At 31.3% G+C, this 14,318-nt stretch overlaps 3 long non-coding RNA genes across 3 annotated transcripts; all 3 read left to right on the plus strand.

Moving 5' to 3' along the window:
• Positions 1-2,199: 2,199 nt before the first annotated feature.
• Positions 2,200-2,887, plus strand: LOC139906767 (uncharacterized). The gene is made up of 2 exons (XR_011782674.1): positions 2,200-2,758; positions 2,821-2,887. It is a non-coding gene; the product is annotated as an uncharacterized lncRNA (long non-coding RNA).
• Positions 2,888-5,077: 2,190 nt separating this feature from the next.
• Positions 5,078-6,954, plus strand: LOC139906768 (uncharacterized). The gene is made up of 2 exons (XR_011782675.1): positions 5,078-5,922; positions 6,501-6,954. It is a non-coding gene; the product is annotated as an uncharacterized lncRNA (long non-coding RNA).
• A 1,454-nt stretch (positions 6,955-8,408) lies between these two features.
• On the plus strand, positions 8,409-10,076 carry LOC121126903 (uncharacterized). The gene is made up of 2 exons (XR_005867299.2): positions 8,409-8,972; positions 9,028-10,076. It is a non-coding gene; the product is annotated as an uncharacterized lncRNA (long non-coding RNA).
• The last annotated feature ends 4,242 nt before the right edge of the window (positions 10,077-14,318 follow it).

Genomic DNA, 14,318 nt, shown 5'->3' on the forward strand with positions numbered 1-14,318 from the left:
GATGAATTATATTGTTCTCGTCGCTGTGAGTATTCAAATGGAAAGTTTTACGAAAATGAGGAACAAGGAAACACTCCAAAAACAATTATTTACTTCATAGTTACTGAGTAGCTTCTAGTTATCACGATATACTTTGCATGGTTCCTCTAATAAAAATATCTTCATCTACTATCAAGAAGTGGTTTGGATTTCTATTAAAAATCTCACTTAACTTGGTTTTTTTTTATTGTAACACCAATTTGTGATAGACATGCAACGAATAGAACATTCATGGAAGAGCTTGGATGCAATAACGAAAATAGCTTTGTTATTAACAAATTTACCAAAAATATGTTTGACACAAATCCCTTATTCAAGTCAATAATTTAAACTAACTTTCTTAATACAAAGGAATTAAAATGCCCAGATTTTGATAAAAAAGCAGTTAATTCTAGTTTGAATAATTCAATTTAATTATACAAGGAAGAAATGTCAACTTCATTTCGTTATGCTCATCAACTCAGTCATAATGTCATCAATCCAAGACCAATCGAAAGATGTAACGTGAATTTAGCTGCCAAATTTTTCAGTGAATCAATAGAAGGTGGATTGCACTATTACTCTGGAGAAGAAGAAAATGCCAAATGGATTTATATTGCAAATTTTATTAGCAAAATACGGAGCAGAAAACGATCCAGCTGCCAAAAGGCGAATGACAAAATTATATAAATAAACTTTTAATTAAATAGTTGGTGTCTTATATTTTAAAATATTTAACTCTTATTGTCAAGATATATTATCAATAAATATTTTGGTAAATGTAGTTGTTTGATTGATAGTTTCAGTTCCATTATAGTTATTTCGAAAACATAAGTCTAATGGTCTCACTTCGTAGTAAATAATAATTATTAAACAATATAACACCGTGCTTCGTATAAATTCAAATAAAGTAAATAATAATTATATTCAAAATATTTAAATTCCTTATTCCCCTTATTCATATTTAATATGAATAGCTTCTATATCATCTCATTTTTTATCATTAATTTGTTTGACTTTATGTGTATAAATTCAATTAAAATTTATAATTAATATTTTTTCTAATGGATAATTGTTTTTTCAGTTTTTATTTTTATTTTACCCATACTTCTTTAACTTAATATAAAAAATATAAGTTTTAATACTTTTAACTTATTAATTTACTAGTAATCTACTACTATGGTTAAAGAGATTATCGTTAGTTTTTGATTACGCATTTTATAAAATATTACATAAGTGATCTTAAGGGAAGAAATTTAAGAGATCTTAATGTCAATAGATCCATAGTATAGAAATAAGAAAGTTGCTTATGAGTTTCTCGAAGTAAATCAAGTATTCCTTAGTTTGAAAATTTCAACTACTTTTTATATTAACTCTTTTCCATCATAGAATCACGTGATATTTCCTCCAAAATCGTAATATCATAGGCAGCTTATTTTTTTAAATAAACTTTAATCACTAGTATATGTCTTTGTAACTCCCTATCTTTGCACGAGTTTGTATGCCCGTCCTATTAATAAGAAGTATCCTTCCTGAAGAAATAGATTCCAGATTTGAAGGGATAAATTCACAAATGGAAGGGAATTTAAATATTTCAAATATAATTATTATATTTGAATTTGTACGATGCACTATTTTTATTTTACTATTATTATTATTATTGACAATTATGACATCATATAAGATATTGAATTAGTATATATGAACCCTTTACCCCCCGAATTTTATCTAATAAATTAAAAAGAAAAATTACCATTTGGATAAATTTTTAAAGGCATCAGGATATAATATATATAAAAAAAAGCTCAAAAATATTTTTCAATAAAAAAAATATCTTAACAAGACTTTGAGATCCACTTTGTCACATGGCTTTGAAAGTACATTCGGGCGAAAAATTATAAATAAAATTATTAGAAATTCATGTAGAAAAATATTTATAATTTCGTTCAAACGCATATTCATTATATGAACATAAAAAATATTTCTTATTTTAATAATAAACTAGCTTTTATCACAATTAAGTAGAAGATATTACCTAATTGGAAATTAATGCTACACCTGTTTATTTAAAAAGAGATTTTGAGGTACATCCAAGCAGTAAAGGGTTAATAGAAATGTTATGTTTCAACCAATAAGAAAAATAAAATATTTTGATATACAGTCTTCAAAATGATTTTTTTTTATTATTCTACATGTATTCATTTTTTTGTCTATAGATTAGGCCTTACAGCTGATAAAACATTCAATAATGTCAATACATATTTGATAATTGATATTAATTTACTTAATTTTTCCTTTCTAACAATATACAAGGTAAATGTGTTTTTATCTTCCTCTTAACTTTCAGACAAGCCTGATCTCTTTATTTACAATAACGCAACTAAAATGATTTAGAAAAGAAACATTTAATCTCATTACATCATAAAAATAAATATTAGTAATATATTGAAAAAATTTAGAGTCCATAATTGAAAAAAAGAAGTTGTTTTGGAGACGTTTTTAGTTTATTGCTTTATCAGTAGTGATGAAAATCCATCGTAGAATGGTATGATAACCTCCTGCTGGCTTCCAAACTCAGGAAAGTGATAACTTCAACTCCTCGCTCATTATATCAGCTCCTTGTGTTTCACCCTTGGATTCTGTTGCGTCTTGACGAGAGAGAGACACAATCTTATTTATAGTAGGAGAGATCCAGGATGATCAAGAGATATGAGGAGAAGAATTCACGTGGAGGAATAATGTAACACTGTTTATAAGAGCATGTGTATTCTAACTATACTCTAATTTATTTACACAATACAGGACTATTTATAATACGTAAAACACAGTACTTATAATACATAGACGAATATACAAGAAGTTAAGAACATGTAAGGAAATATTAAATACATAACAAATTCCTCTTGGATGAAGAGGCTGGGTAAAGCAGGAAATTTATTAGAATGGGGGTATATTTTCTCAGAGAAGCTAGGGATCCATTTGGAATAATAAGAGAACATGCCCAAAGTTTGTTTTAGTACTCAAAAGGATCCAGGAATTCGCATCTGCAATAGTTTTCCTAATCTCATAATACAAGGGATTTATAATCAAGCACACTGAGGTTTTCGAGGAAGAGTTATCACTATCAGTATAAGCGTACGAAAATATGACCATATCTCAAACAATATAGGAGTTGATTTTTTTTTACCAAAGAAAATAAACTGATATCATATTATAAGAATATAGTAGATGTTTGGATCAAGAGTGGCCAGCTTTAGCTTTTCTGTCAAAAAAAATCTTGTCTTCTTGTGCAAATCCATATATAATATCAATATAAATACTATTAAATACTTAATATTTTATATTAATTTATATTGTTTTCATATTTTAGACTTCAAAAAGTAAAAAGACTTCAGCGCATGAACCAAAATAATACCTTCAAATAAGATATTCAATTTTTTAATTTAAATTAATTGATATGATCAATCTGAATCCAATTATTGAACATCCCAAACAGGAAGCATTTTTGGCACTGTTGGCGAACACCGATAAACCTTAAGTTAACTAGACACTTGTCAACAGGTATAATTTGAGGGATGTTTGAAGGGTCTCCTGTCACTTCATATTTAAAAGTTGATGTTCTCCAAACCGATTTGTAGTTTTTAATTCATTTCAGCATCAGAATCTTCAGGGTTAGACGCAGGATAAGAATCTACGACCTTAGAAAACTTTGAAATCCATTCTCCCAATTTACTTTCATCAATTATTTTGAAGGTGTTGACTGCGATAATGCTAAATCTTTTTCTTTTTTCATCTTAAAGTTCTCAATATCTCTTATTTTCATAGATACATATTTCATTTCACCATTGGACAATTCTATGTTAACATTGTAGGATTTCTTCAATATATGTAGCCGAGAGCGTACATCTATAGATTCATGTGTATAGAAAGATGCATAACCAAAGCCATATCGAGCTTGAGTCCAGAAATTTCATTTTCTGTAAGGCCAAAAAACTGAGCAGCATGAAATACCATGATTTGTTTCATATTATTATTATTGAATACACGATTTGTATGTGATTCTGTTAAAGTAACAACAAACTTTCCTCATTTGAACGTTGTGTTCAAATTTATCCTTTGGACAGCTGCTTTAATGTTTTTCTCCCTTCTGGAGATAACGTTGGCATCAGACTTATTTTCTTTGCTTAGATTTTTAAAAACATCCTCAAGCGGACGATCATTTGGTTTGTCTTCCATAATATTTTTAAAAAAAATTCTCTAAAAGTAGATCAAATTAATTGAGGAAGAATCTCTAATTAAGGTAATTTTCCACACACTTAAAGAGAAACAATAATAAAAAGGAAGATCCTCAGAAAAAAAAATAATAAGAGGCTATTTAGCGTAAGAGTTCTAGAAAGATTAAAGATGGAGGGAAACTCCCCCCTCCCCTCCAACCAAGAGGAAGAACATTCTAAGAAGATTCCGGAATGCTGAAAAATCCAATAATAAAATATCCTGTTTTGTGAAATTTTTGAGAAAAAGTTGTAAGATTTATGGTTACAAGAATATCCTTTCTTTCTTACGAAACTAAAATACCTAGAAAAATAAAAATTAACTTTTCTCCTTTCCTTCTATTTCTTTTTCATAATCCACGTCATTACCTTTATTGTATCACGCAACCTTTCATGCAAAAAGAAACTGAAAAATGCCCAAAATCATCTGGTAGTCAGCCAAATAAGTCAATCATACCAACTGCCATTTATTTTTTATGTGCTCCCAGACTATCACTGTCATATTATTTCTTCAACATCTTAATAAATGAATTACATATTATTTAAAACTACATAGTATTTTATTCCATACTGTCTTATAATATTGCTTAGTAATATTTTAATAAAAATCATATTAATTCTATTTAATCCAGACAAAAGGCGACGTTATTTTAGGCATTTTATTCAGTTCTCTATCTACTATCAGTATCTAATATTATATTAATATTGAATTATGAAAGCGGGAATTGATAACGTTCTTGATAGACGAAAATGTTTATTATTTTAATGAATGATACCATAAGCCTTTCTTCCCTTCTCTTCGCACGTTTTTGTATCCTTTGTATTATCAACCTTGTGTATATATCAATATGATATATCAACAGTGGTAAAAAGAAAGAGAAAATTAACGTGATTACCCTGACAATTTGAAGAATTTTTGGAGGAAATGAGCTTAGCTGTCATAAAATTATATTAGATCAGCTGCAAGTAGACGTGAGAGGATGGAAATAAACAAAATTCCACTTCGTATATAGCAAGGATCAGTGATGAATATTGAATGTCCCACCGGTAAGTTAAAAAACACCACAAAATTAACGTAGTAACCCTCACAATTTAAAGAGTATTTGAGAGTAGAGCAGCTTATCTGTCATGACGTTTTATTAGATTAGCTATGAGCAGCTCTGAGAGAGATGGAAAGAAAGAAAGAGAACACAATTTATACTCCGTAGCTCTGAAGCTCAACTTTTCAGTTAGTTATTCAAAAGATACTGTTTATTACTATTGTGATACTTAGGACTTTTAATAAGGCTATTAATTACATGTGTGTGACTCGTAAAAAGTAAAGGAATCAGTTCCTGAACAGCAGCTAGACTTTGGGAGTCCTTATTTCTTCCTCAAATCACGAGGAGGATAAGTAACTACTTCATTGTCATCATATGTGATTCAAGATATCAAATTTTACACCGAAACAGAAAGTGTATTTCCTTAGTGAAAGTGGCAGAGGATATCACCCTCCTTAGGGAAGGACTTTAATGAGAGGAAGATGAAAACACCAATCTGATCTCTCATTAATTTGGATGGGCCTTTCTGACCTTAAATTTCATCAAGAAAGGATATAATAATGTATCTTGGTGGATCCATTTCAGGATAATAAGTAAAAGAGTTTTCTTAATTTCCATACTACCATGTCAACATATAGGATTAGATCTACAATATCGTTATAAATGATCAAACCCGTTGCTGTTTTCGAGAAAGAGTTATCAGCATAAGCGTACGAAGATATATCATATTCTATTCATATATAGCCTTACAAAGTTATAGGGGTTTCCCGGTGATCCGGCGGGAGGGTTTTCCTCGCTACAAAGGAAATAAGCCTGTCAATGACTCCTCCTAAGTCATTTTCCTTATTCCATTCATTCCAAACCTTACTTTCACCCTTTGCTCATTTCTCCAAAACTTTTTAAAACGCAACGTTCATATGGCAACTCCATTTGTCGTTTCCTTTACTGTTGATCCCATCATTCACTCGGTATAAGCCTCATATTAATATATTTTATGAGCCGATTGATAATCTCCTAATGATATAAGTTCGATATTTCAACTTTTTCAAATAGCTTAAAGCAAATAACTCAAATAGCATTAAAGCTTAAGGAAAAACGAAGGTTATCATATTATGGTATTTGTAAGTTCCTTAACTTGAAGTATTGTATTAAGATGATTATTACATTTCAGATTGAGTGTTTCTGAAATGTTGATCTAAAATAATGGACACTGTGACTGGTCAATTTAATTGCTTGCTCGAACTTCATATAGTCATTAAGAAACTTAAAATGACTTTGCTTCATCAATATTTGAAGAAAGTTAGATGCCTATTCAGAGTCAATCTACTGAGAAGTGTGGATACCTATTATAAACGATTGGAACAACGGTATAGAGTCCAATTAAACGAAGGGTATTGCCATTTTAAAAACGTTAATATTATATTCATTCAATTATAAATCTAATATTTAAATAGTCTCTAATTATTTGAGTTAAACCGCAAAACCTAACCTAATAAGTAAATTTGTGTATAATATAGTGATTATTATTTTTTATAGCTTCATAATACAATTTTTAAAAACTTAAATATATTATTTCTTGATGCTTGTGTTTGATAGTTATTGTATAATAAAGTTTTGTTTAATAATTTAATTTTTAATATATTTATACATATAAAAAAAACATAAATTACTACTTTCAAAGCTCTCCATTTTTGATAGGAAATCGACGAAAAGAAGCTTTTTATGCTCTTTAGCATTTTTTCAAGCAACTTTTCCAATTTTACAAGATAGAAATATTTATGTAGAGGGCATCTATTTTTTTTATAAAAAATAATGCTATAAAATTTAGTATAAAATGAATTTAGAAGATTTATACGGACCGTTATTTACATTGCTTATAAATATTTATATTATTTTTTTAAATCCAAAATATTCCAATGTAAGACTCCTTGTTTAAAAATTCAAATAAAGCTATTTATTTATCTCATCATTCAATGTATTTATGAAGGATTAATAAAGAGTTAACATATTTTTTCCTTCGTTATTATTAATAGAAAAAGGTGAGCTTCTGAGATTTCGTTGACAAATAAAATTTCCACTCATCCATATATCTAGTAATTCATGTATAATGGTAATGCTCTTAGTAAAGGTATGAAGAGAGTTGATCTTATGCACAAGAAACTGCTGTTTACAGTTTATCTATCGAATCCTAAGCCATCGACACGTTTTTGTTACACAATTTGCGTTAATACCATTAATAATTTAGTTCTTCTTAATTGCAAAACTGTTATTGCCAAGAATCGGATTTAATATTATGAAGTTATTATGAAGCAACCGAAAATCTTAAACAACATTTTACAATAATGCTACATATCACTTGTCTTGCTCATAGGCTGAACAGAATAGCAACGCTCTGACCTGACTTATTTTAAAATACAATCACTATCATCTCTGAAGTGAATATATATATTTTTAATTCAGATGATCCAAAACAATTAACTACTACGACAAGCACTTCAATTCAGTCAAAGAGTATATGAATGTTACGTATGGAAACAATGATGCAATCTATAAAACAAAATATGTTTTGAAGAATGATTCATTTTTGTATGCAATAATGTTTATTCAACACAATTTAAATCCAATCCAGGTAACCAATTCAGCTTTGAAAGAAAAATTATTGCTACTCCCAAGTGTAATTATCATAGAAAATCTATGCCAAGATATTACACTTGAACCTTTCAAAATTAATGTCTGTAAATGATAGGGATACATCAAATTTAGAAAATTGGCACCATAAACGATCACGATATAGAGTTTTTAACATACAAAGACACTTCTATCGTTAAATTTAGTTCCGAGATGGTTTCCAACGTGATGTCGCACATAAATGTAGCAAAAAAATCGCGTCTGACGAAGGCTCACGTCAAGAATATGATAATCAAATAGAACATGGGTATTAACTATGATCATAGTTGAATGATTTCGTAATTTCTAAATATAATAATATTAATAAATAATAAAAAATTCTTACTTGATTTTTAAATACCACATACCTATTATAGTTCCTTCTGTTATTTTATTAAGGTTCCAATATGAAATTTAATTACTTAAAAATATAGGAAATTAATTAGATATAAACTAGGTAAATAATAATAATAATGCTTGTGTTCTTTATGATAACATTTACCTGTCTTCATAGATCAATGTCCTATTTCACAATCATAATATCCTTTACATGACCCTCCATCAAACAGGACCTTTTTGGTATGTTTGACATCACACTAAAAACTCTTTCATAATCACAGTTAATAATAGGAGTGTTTTTGTATTTAAAAAATGGCTATAGTGATTGATGGTTTCAGGTGCCTATTCTCTCGATTCGATGTATCCTTTGTTTTTCTCTATCACCCCCAGAAATTTAGTTTTGAAAGGTTCAAGTGTAACATCTAGGCATAAATTCTCAACAATAGTTAAACTTGTGAGTAGCTGCAATCTCTTTTTTTTTTTTTTTTTTTTTTTTTTTTGGGTACCCTTGTATCTTTTAAACAACTTCTCCTCAGTATTGTTCTAATCGTCAACAACGTAACTTCCCTTTACTGCTCTCTCACGTGTATCATGACGAAGACAATGTGCCTTTTTCCATAGGTCTCTAACAACGCAGGTACTTATGTGTGGAATTATGATTTGGAGAATAAAAGTATATCTTGCTGTTTTAGCAGTTTCCCGTGCTCATCTCGTTATTTATGGCAAGTAATCCGCCGCTCCAAAACCTCCCATCACATCCAACAGCTTATAAGTTTTCAATAAACACAATACTCAAGGAGACGAAGAAGAATTAAACAACACATCATTCAGTTTGGACGTAGCAAAGTTATTTGTGTTGTGAAACATCCCTGTAAATGTTCTGGATCATCCCAATTTCTCCAAGTGTATTAAAAAATATACTTGAAAAACTACCTCAGGTTGATGGGTCGTTAACAACTGGGTCGGCGATGTATGTCAATAGTGTATGAGCAAACTAAAAAATATATATTATCCGCCAGGGGTGAGACTCACTGTAGCTTGGGCTAATATCAGGCTAGATTGCTAAAGACCGCTTGTATTTTTTAAGATTACGTCAACTGTTGTCTGATACCAATGTATATTTTAGCTATTTTAATAATATTACATCTTTACAAGTTGTAATATTGAGGTATTTGTATGTGGTAATAAGACAATTATTAATTATATTATAATTTATACCATTGAATTCTTGGATAAGGAATGGAAGACTCTATCAACCATTCCAAACAAGTCTACCAAGTAGGATTAATTTTCAATTCACGGAGGAAATTTGACTACACTGTTTAAGTATAAGTTCATCCAAGTAATTGGAAAACTTTTGTCGCGCCTGGATGCTTTAGTGGCTACCTGCTAACAAAGTAAGAGAAGAAGGATCCTCCTTCGGCCAAAAAACGTTTCCATATATTTCCAAAAGATAAGGAATGACCAAGTATTTGGATCAAAGCTCTCTCTTTTAACAATTAGCCATTAGAAGCCTTCAAAATATTCTGCTATGTGTGACTAGCATTTTTTATTTCACTCAAATTTGTATGAAGTCTTTCTCTAGCTAGTAGGTAGTATTCTTTGGTCGGATAATAATAATTATTATACAAGGAGGTTTATTATTTTTCCACAATGTGACGCTAATCACTGGTGATGTGTTTACAAACGAATATAAGTAAACAACGTACATGCCCTATTAGTAAAGTTGATCATATTGTAGCGTGCAATGAGAAGGGGGGAGGGGAAAGACATATAGTATCATTGCTTAAAATACTGATGCGATTATCAGCTGCCTGCTTTATTATGATTTTTGAGGTTATAACGAAAGTATTTATTAGCAAAATGTTTAATGAAGATATACTTCGTATAATTGATTTAGACGTTTTTTATCCGTTACAGTAAATTTGAAAACGTCACACTCCATGAAATTGTAATTCATTATGCACCATATTCTCAGAATAATAACTAACGAAACAAAAAAGTAAAGTATTTCGAAATATATTTGAAGTTCCAAGTTTAAAAAAAAAAGCTTTAATTAAATATAATCTACATACTAAAAAATATACCATCATACATTTATGTTAAATATACAAAAATAAACAAGTGTAATCATATAAATTATAAATACAGAATATTGAAATAATAGATTGATCCAAATAATATTTTCTTGTTCTGACATCCGAATCCAGTTAAATATGTCATAACTTTAGGTTGCAAAACACAAGCGACACGTGGAGTTTAATCAAAAAGATCATCACCCCTCTTCTTCATGTGCTGATAAACTGAGCTTATATCGATTTTCTTTACGTTGTTTGCATTTGCAATCTCAATATCAATCAAGTCAATAAGGTCAAAATTGCTGTCATTGATCTCCTTTCATGATATCTTGTTTGATCTAGTGCAACGAAAATATCCTTTTCTTATTTTATTCTATTCAAAACTAATAGGTAAGGGTGATAACTTTAGTAAGAATACAAAAGTGTGCGTGGAGAAGAGAAGAAATAATTATGGCATCGTTGATTAAGTAATATACATCTTCTTCCATCAAGAACGTTATCATTCCCGCCTTTATTATTCAATATTAATATAATATTAGATGCTGATAGTCGATAGAGAACTGAATAAAATGCCTAAAATAACGCCGCCTTCTGTCTGGATTTCTGAAAATGGAGGCCCAGGAATTTGGAAAATACTTACCTGATGAGAAACAAATGGCTTGTCGGATTTGTCGATATAAATGTGCCTTTAGTCCCCTGTCTAGAATTACACGCCACTCATTATCCTCATCTCATATCAAGAGCATGGATATTCATCTAAAAAATCAAGTTAATGATGAATACATCAAGTCAGACTTTAACTCTGATCTTGCTTTACCTTTTTTTGGTGGCTACAATCAGTGGTCTGAAAGATGATAAATTTGGGATTCAGGCATGTAATTTCATCCTTAAATATTCGAGAACAAATCGTTACCAAGTTTGGAGGGTAGTTATAAAGACTGTCCAGAGAAGGATTGCCTTTCTTTCCACCTTCGAGCAACATATTCAAAGGTTTATCGCTAACCATAATAGGAAGCTTCTAAAGGCCGCTAAAGCTAGAGCTGCCCTGGTTCCCACCCACCAGCTCCATCGAAAGCACTCATTCCGGGAACCAAATTGATGTAGGAAGACAGGAGTTGCTAAAAAAAACGAAATAACGTTGATAATAGGCTGGGTGTAATGTTCCAAAAATCAAACAAGAGTAACGTGACAAACAAATACCACAGAAGGCAAGCTCTGGACAGTAAAAGTATTGAATATAAAAAAGCGTTTTGTAATACCCAGCAAGGCTTGAAAAAGAATTTTAAACTGGTCGCTTAGTCTATTGTCGAGGGTACCTTTGACCCTGTTGGGCAGCGGACTAATATGGACCCAGCAATTCTGCATGAATGGAAGTCAATCTTTGAGAAGGAATCTATTAATGACAAAAGAGAATCCCCCTGACTGTGATAGTTATGGTGGTCCTGAAGCCCTTAACATTATAGGCCCTATTACTATAGATGAACTGGATAAAGCACTTCCAGTGAGTAGAACAGGGAATGACCTATTTCGGTATACGAGGGCAGATGTCAGGAATCTGGACCAGAGGGAGTTACTGAAGCACTTGAATTCTGTATTGGCCACTGGTAAGATGGGCAAGAGATTGTTAAAGGTCAACACTACTTTTATCCCAAAAATTGAGAATCCTAAGAGTGGATCGACCTATCTCCATCTTACCACATATTATACGTGTATTACACAGGATCATTGATTCTGGACTACAGCCAATTAAGATCTCTGAAGAGCAGGTGAATTTCCGAAAAATGGACGGGTGCTCTATCAATAACATGCTTCTTAAATGTCTTGTTGTGCATAGCAAGAAGAAAGGTAAACAACTTTCTTTTTTTGTGTGGCTTGATATGCGTAAAGCATTCGACATTGTTAGCCATAAATCGCTGAGTAGGGCCCTGATAATGCAAAAGGTCCCTTCTCGATTGGTGAATTATATTAGAATGGTCTATCTAAATGCTAGTACAAGTCTTAATGGTGAGTTAGATGCTAAATTTATCAGAGAAATACTGCAGGGAGACTTAATATCAGGGACTTTATTCACTTTAGTGATGGAGTTTGTGTTACATGATTTGGACACTGTATGAGGTTGGGATCTCTGGTACTGTTATCAACAGAATCATGTATGCTGATGATAGTATACTAATATGTAAAAATTTAAAAGTATTAAGCTCTACTTAGAAGCTTTTGAAATGGCGGGAGCTAAAGTTGGTGAATCATTGAATAGGAATAAGTTGGGTCTATTGTCTATTATAGAAGTGAATAAAAAGGGCCTCATGTACGTTGACCCCTCCCATATGCTCACTAGTTTTGATTGTACTATCAAAAATATGGAACTAAATGATTTTTACAAGTATTTTAGGTATACGCTACTCTAGTTTTTGGCAACAAAGAGCGGGTATTATCAATGATCTAAAATTGTCGCTCAAAATGCTCGATAATGCAATGATTTCAAATAAACAACGCTTACGCATAATTAAAAGCAATGTAATAACAAGGTATCTGTAAGCAGGGACAAAATCCAAGATTATCCAGAGAGACAGTAAGGCTTTCCAAATTGTAATCAGAAAGTATGCACGTAAAATAAAGGGCTTGTTCCACGATGCGCCTATAAGTATTCTTGAATGTAAAGCTAATGATGGTGGACTTAGAGTAATGAAACTCCTGTCGACAGCAAGCTTTGCCTACAATAAGAGGATGCCTTCACTAGTGAAGAGTAACAATACTTATATTAGAAACCCTTTTGTTGAACTGCCTGGTCCTTTCGCTGAAATTTCGATAAGGTATGATACCAATGTGGTACATGAGAATATCAAATTCCAAGAATTCGTCAAGGCCAACCTAATTAACTTGGGAGACACAAAAGATATGAAGTATGCCCTTCAAGGTAAGGGGAATCACAACTGTCTCCAAGACAATACACTTAATATGAACAATACAGAGTTCCGAAGGGTTGTCCAAATCATGGCAGCCTAGTTCCAGGTCTTAATTTTGCCCTTTTGTGAATTTGTGTTTGGTACCCTTTCTATTCACTATGACGTACGATACGATACATCAAATTGAAAATTCTAGCAAGCCTGATTACATGATGGTCTAACTTTGTATTTCTATTAACCTTGCGTGAGGGGGGAGGAATCAAAACTGAGTTCAGTGAGGTTCCATTAAAATTTTGGGATGTGATTGTAAAAAGCTTTTTGCTATGTTTTGACCCGACGACCCACTATAAATAAATGAAATTTGGAATCCTTCACCCTATGAGTTAAATTTTTTGTTAGTTTGCAACCACCTATTTAGACTCCTCAAAATAGGAGACGAAGTAGAGCTGACTTTCTATTATTTCAAAGAAGGAGATGTGGGTAGAGGATGAGAACTCCCTCTGCTTCTCACTGGGTATCTCAGTCGATTATTCTGTCGTTTTATGGAACTCCTTAGTTCTTATATATAGAAGTATACTATGATTCCGTGGAAGTTCTGAAGGAATTTATTTAAAGGGACAATTATTAACGAGATCAGAAGTCACAAGTCACCTTGATATGAAGAGGTACCTGCACAATGAACGATCTTTCCATTAAAGGAGATGAGATCCACCGAGTAAAACACTTGTTCATTGGATCTCGCCTTAAAAGTTGAGATCCCTTGACCATACTTACCTAAAATAAATTGCACATATACATGTTCTAATCCATGGACTATACCTAAGTCTTAGCCGAAGAAACAGATGTTAGACAAATACCTTACACACAATTTGAAGCTAAGGCCCATTAGAGATCATTCAAGTAGTTGTTGTTTGTTATTCGTACATCTGATACAACTTACATTACAAGTGCTTAAATCAGGGCCAATATTTTTGATGAGACGAAAATACGGAAACTCTTCAG

The sequence above is a fragment of the Lepeophtheirus salmonis genome, chromosome 12, assembly GCF_016086655.4.
Source record: "Lepeophtheirus salmonis chromosome 12, UVic_Lsal_1.4, whole genome shotgun sequence".
Taxonomy (NCBI): Eukaryota; Metazoa; Arthropoda; class Copepoda; order Siphonostomatoida; family Caligidae; genus Lepeophtheirus; species Lepeophtheirus salmonis.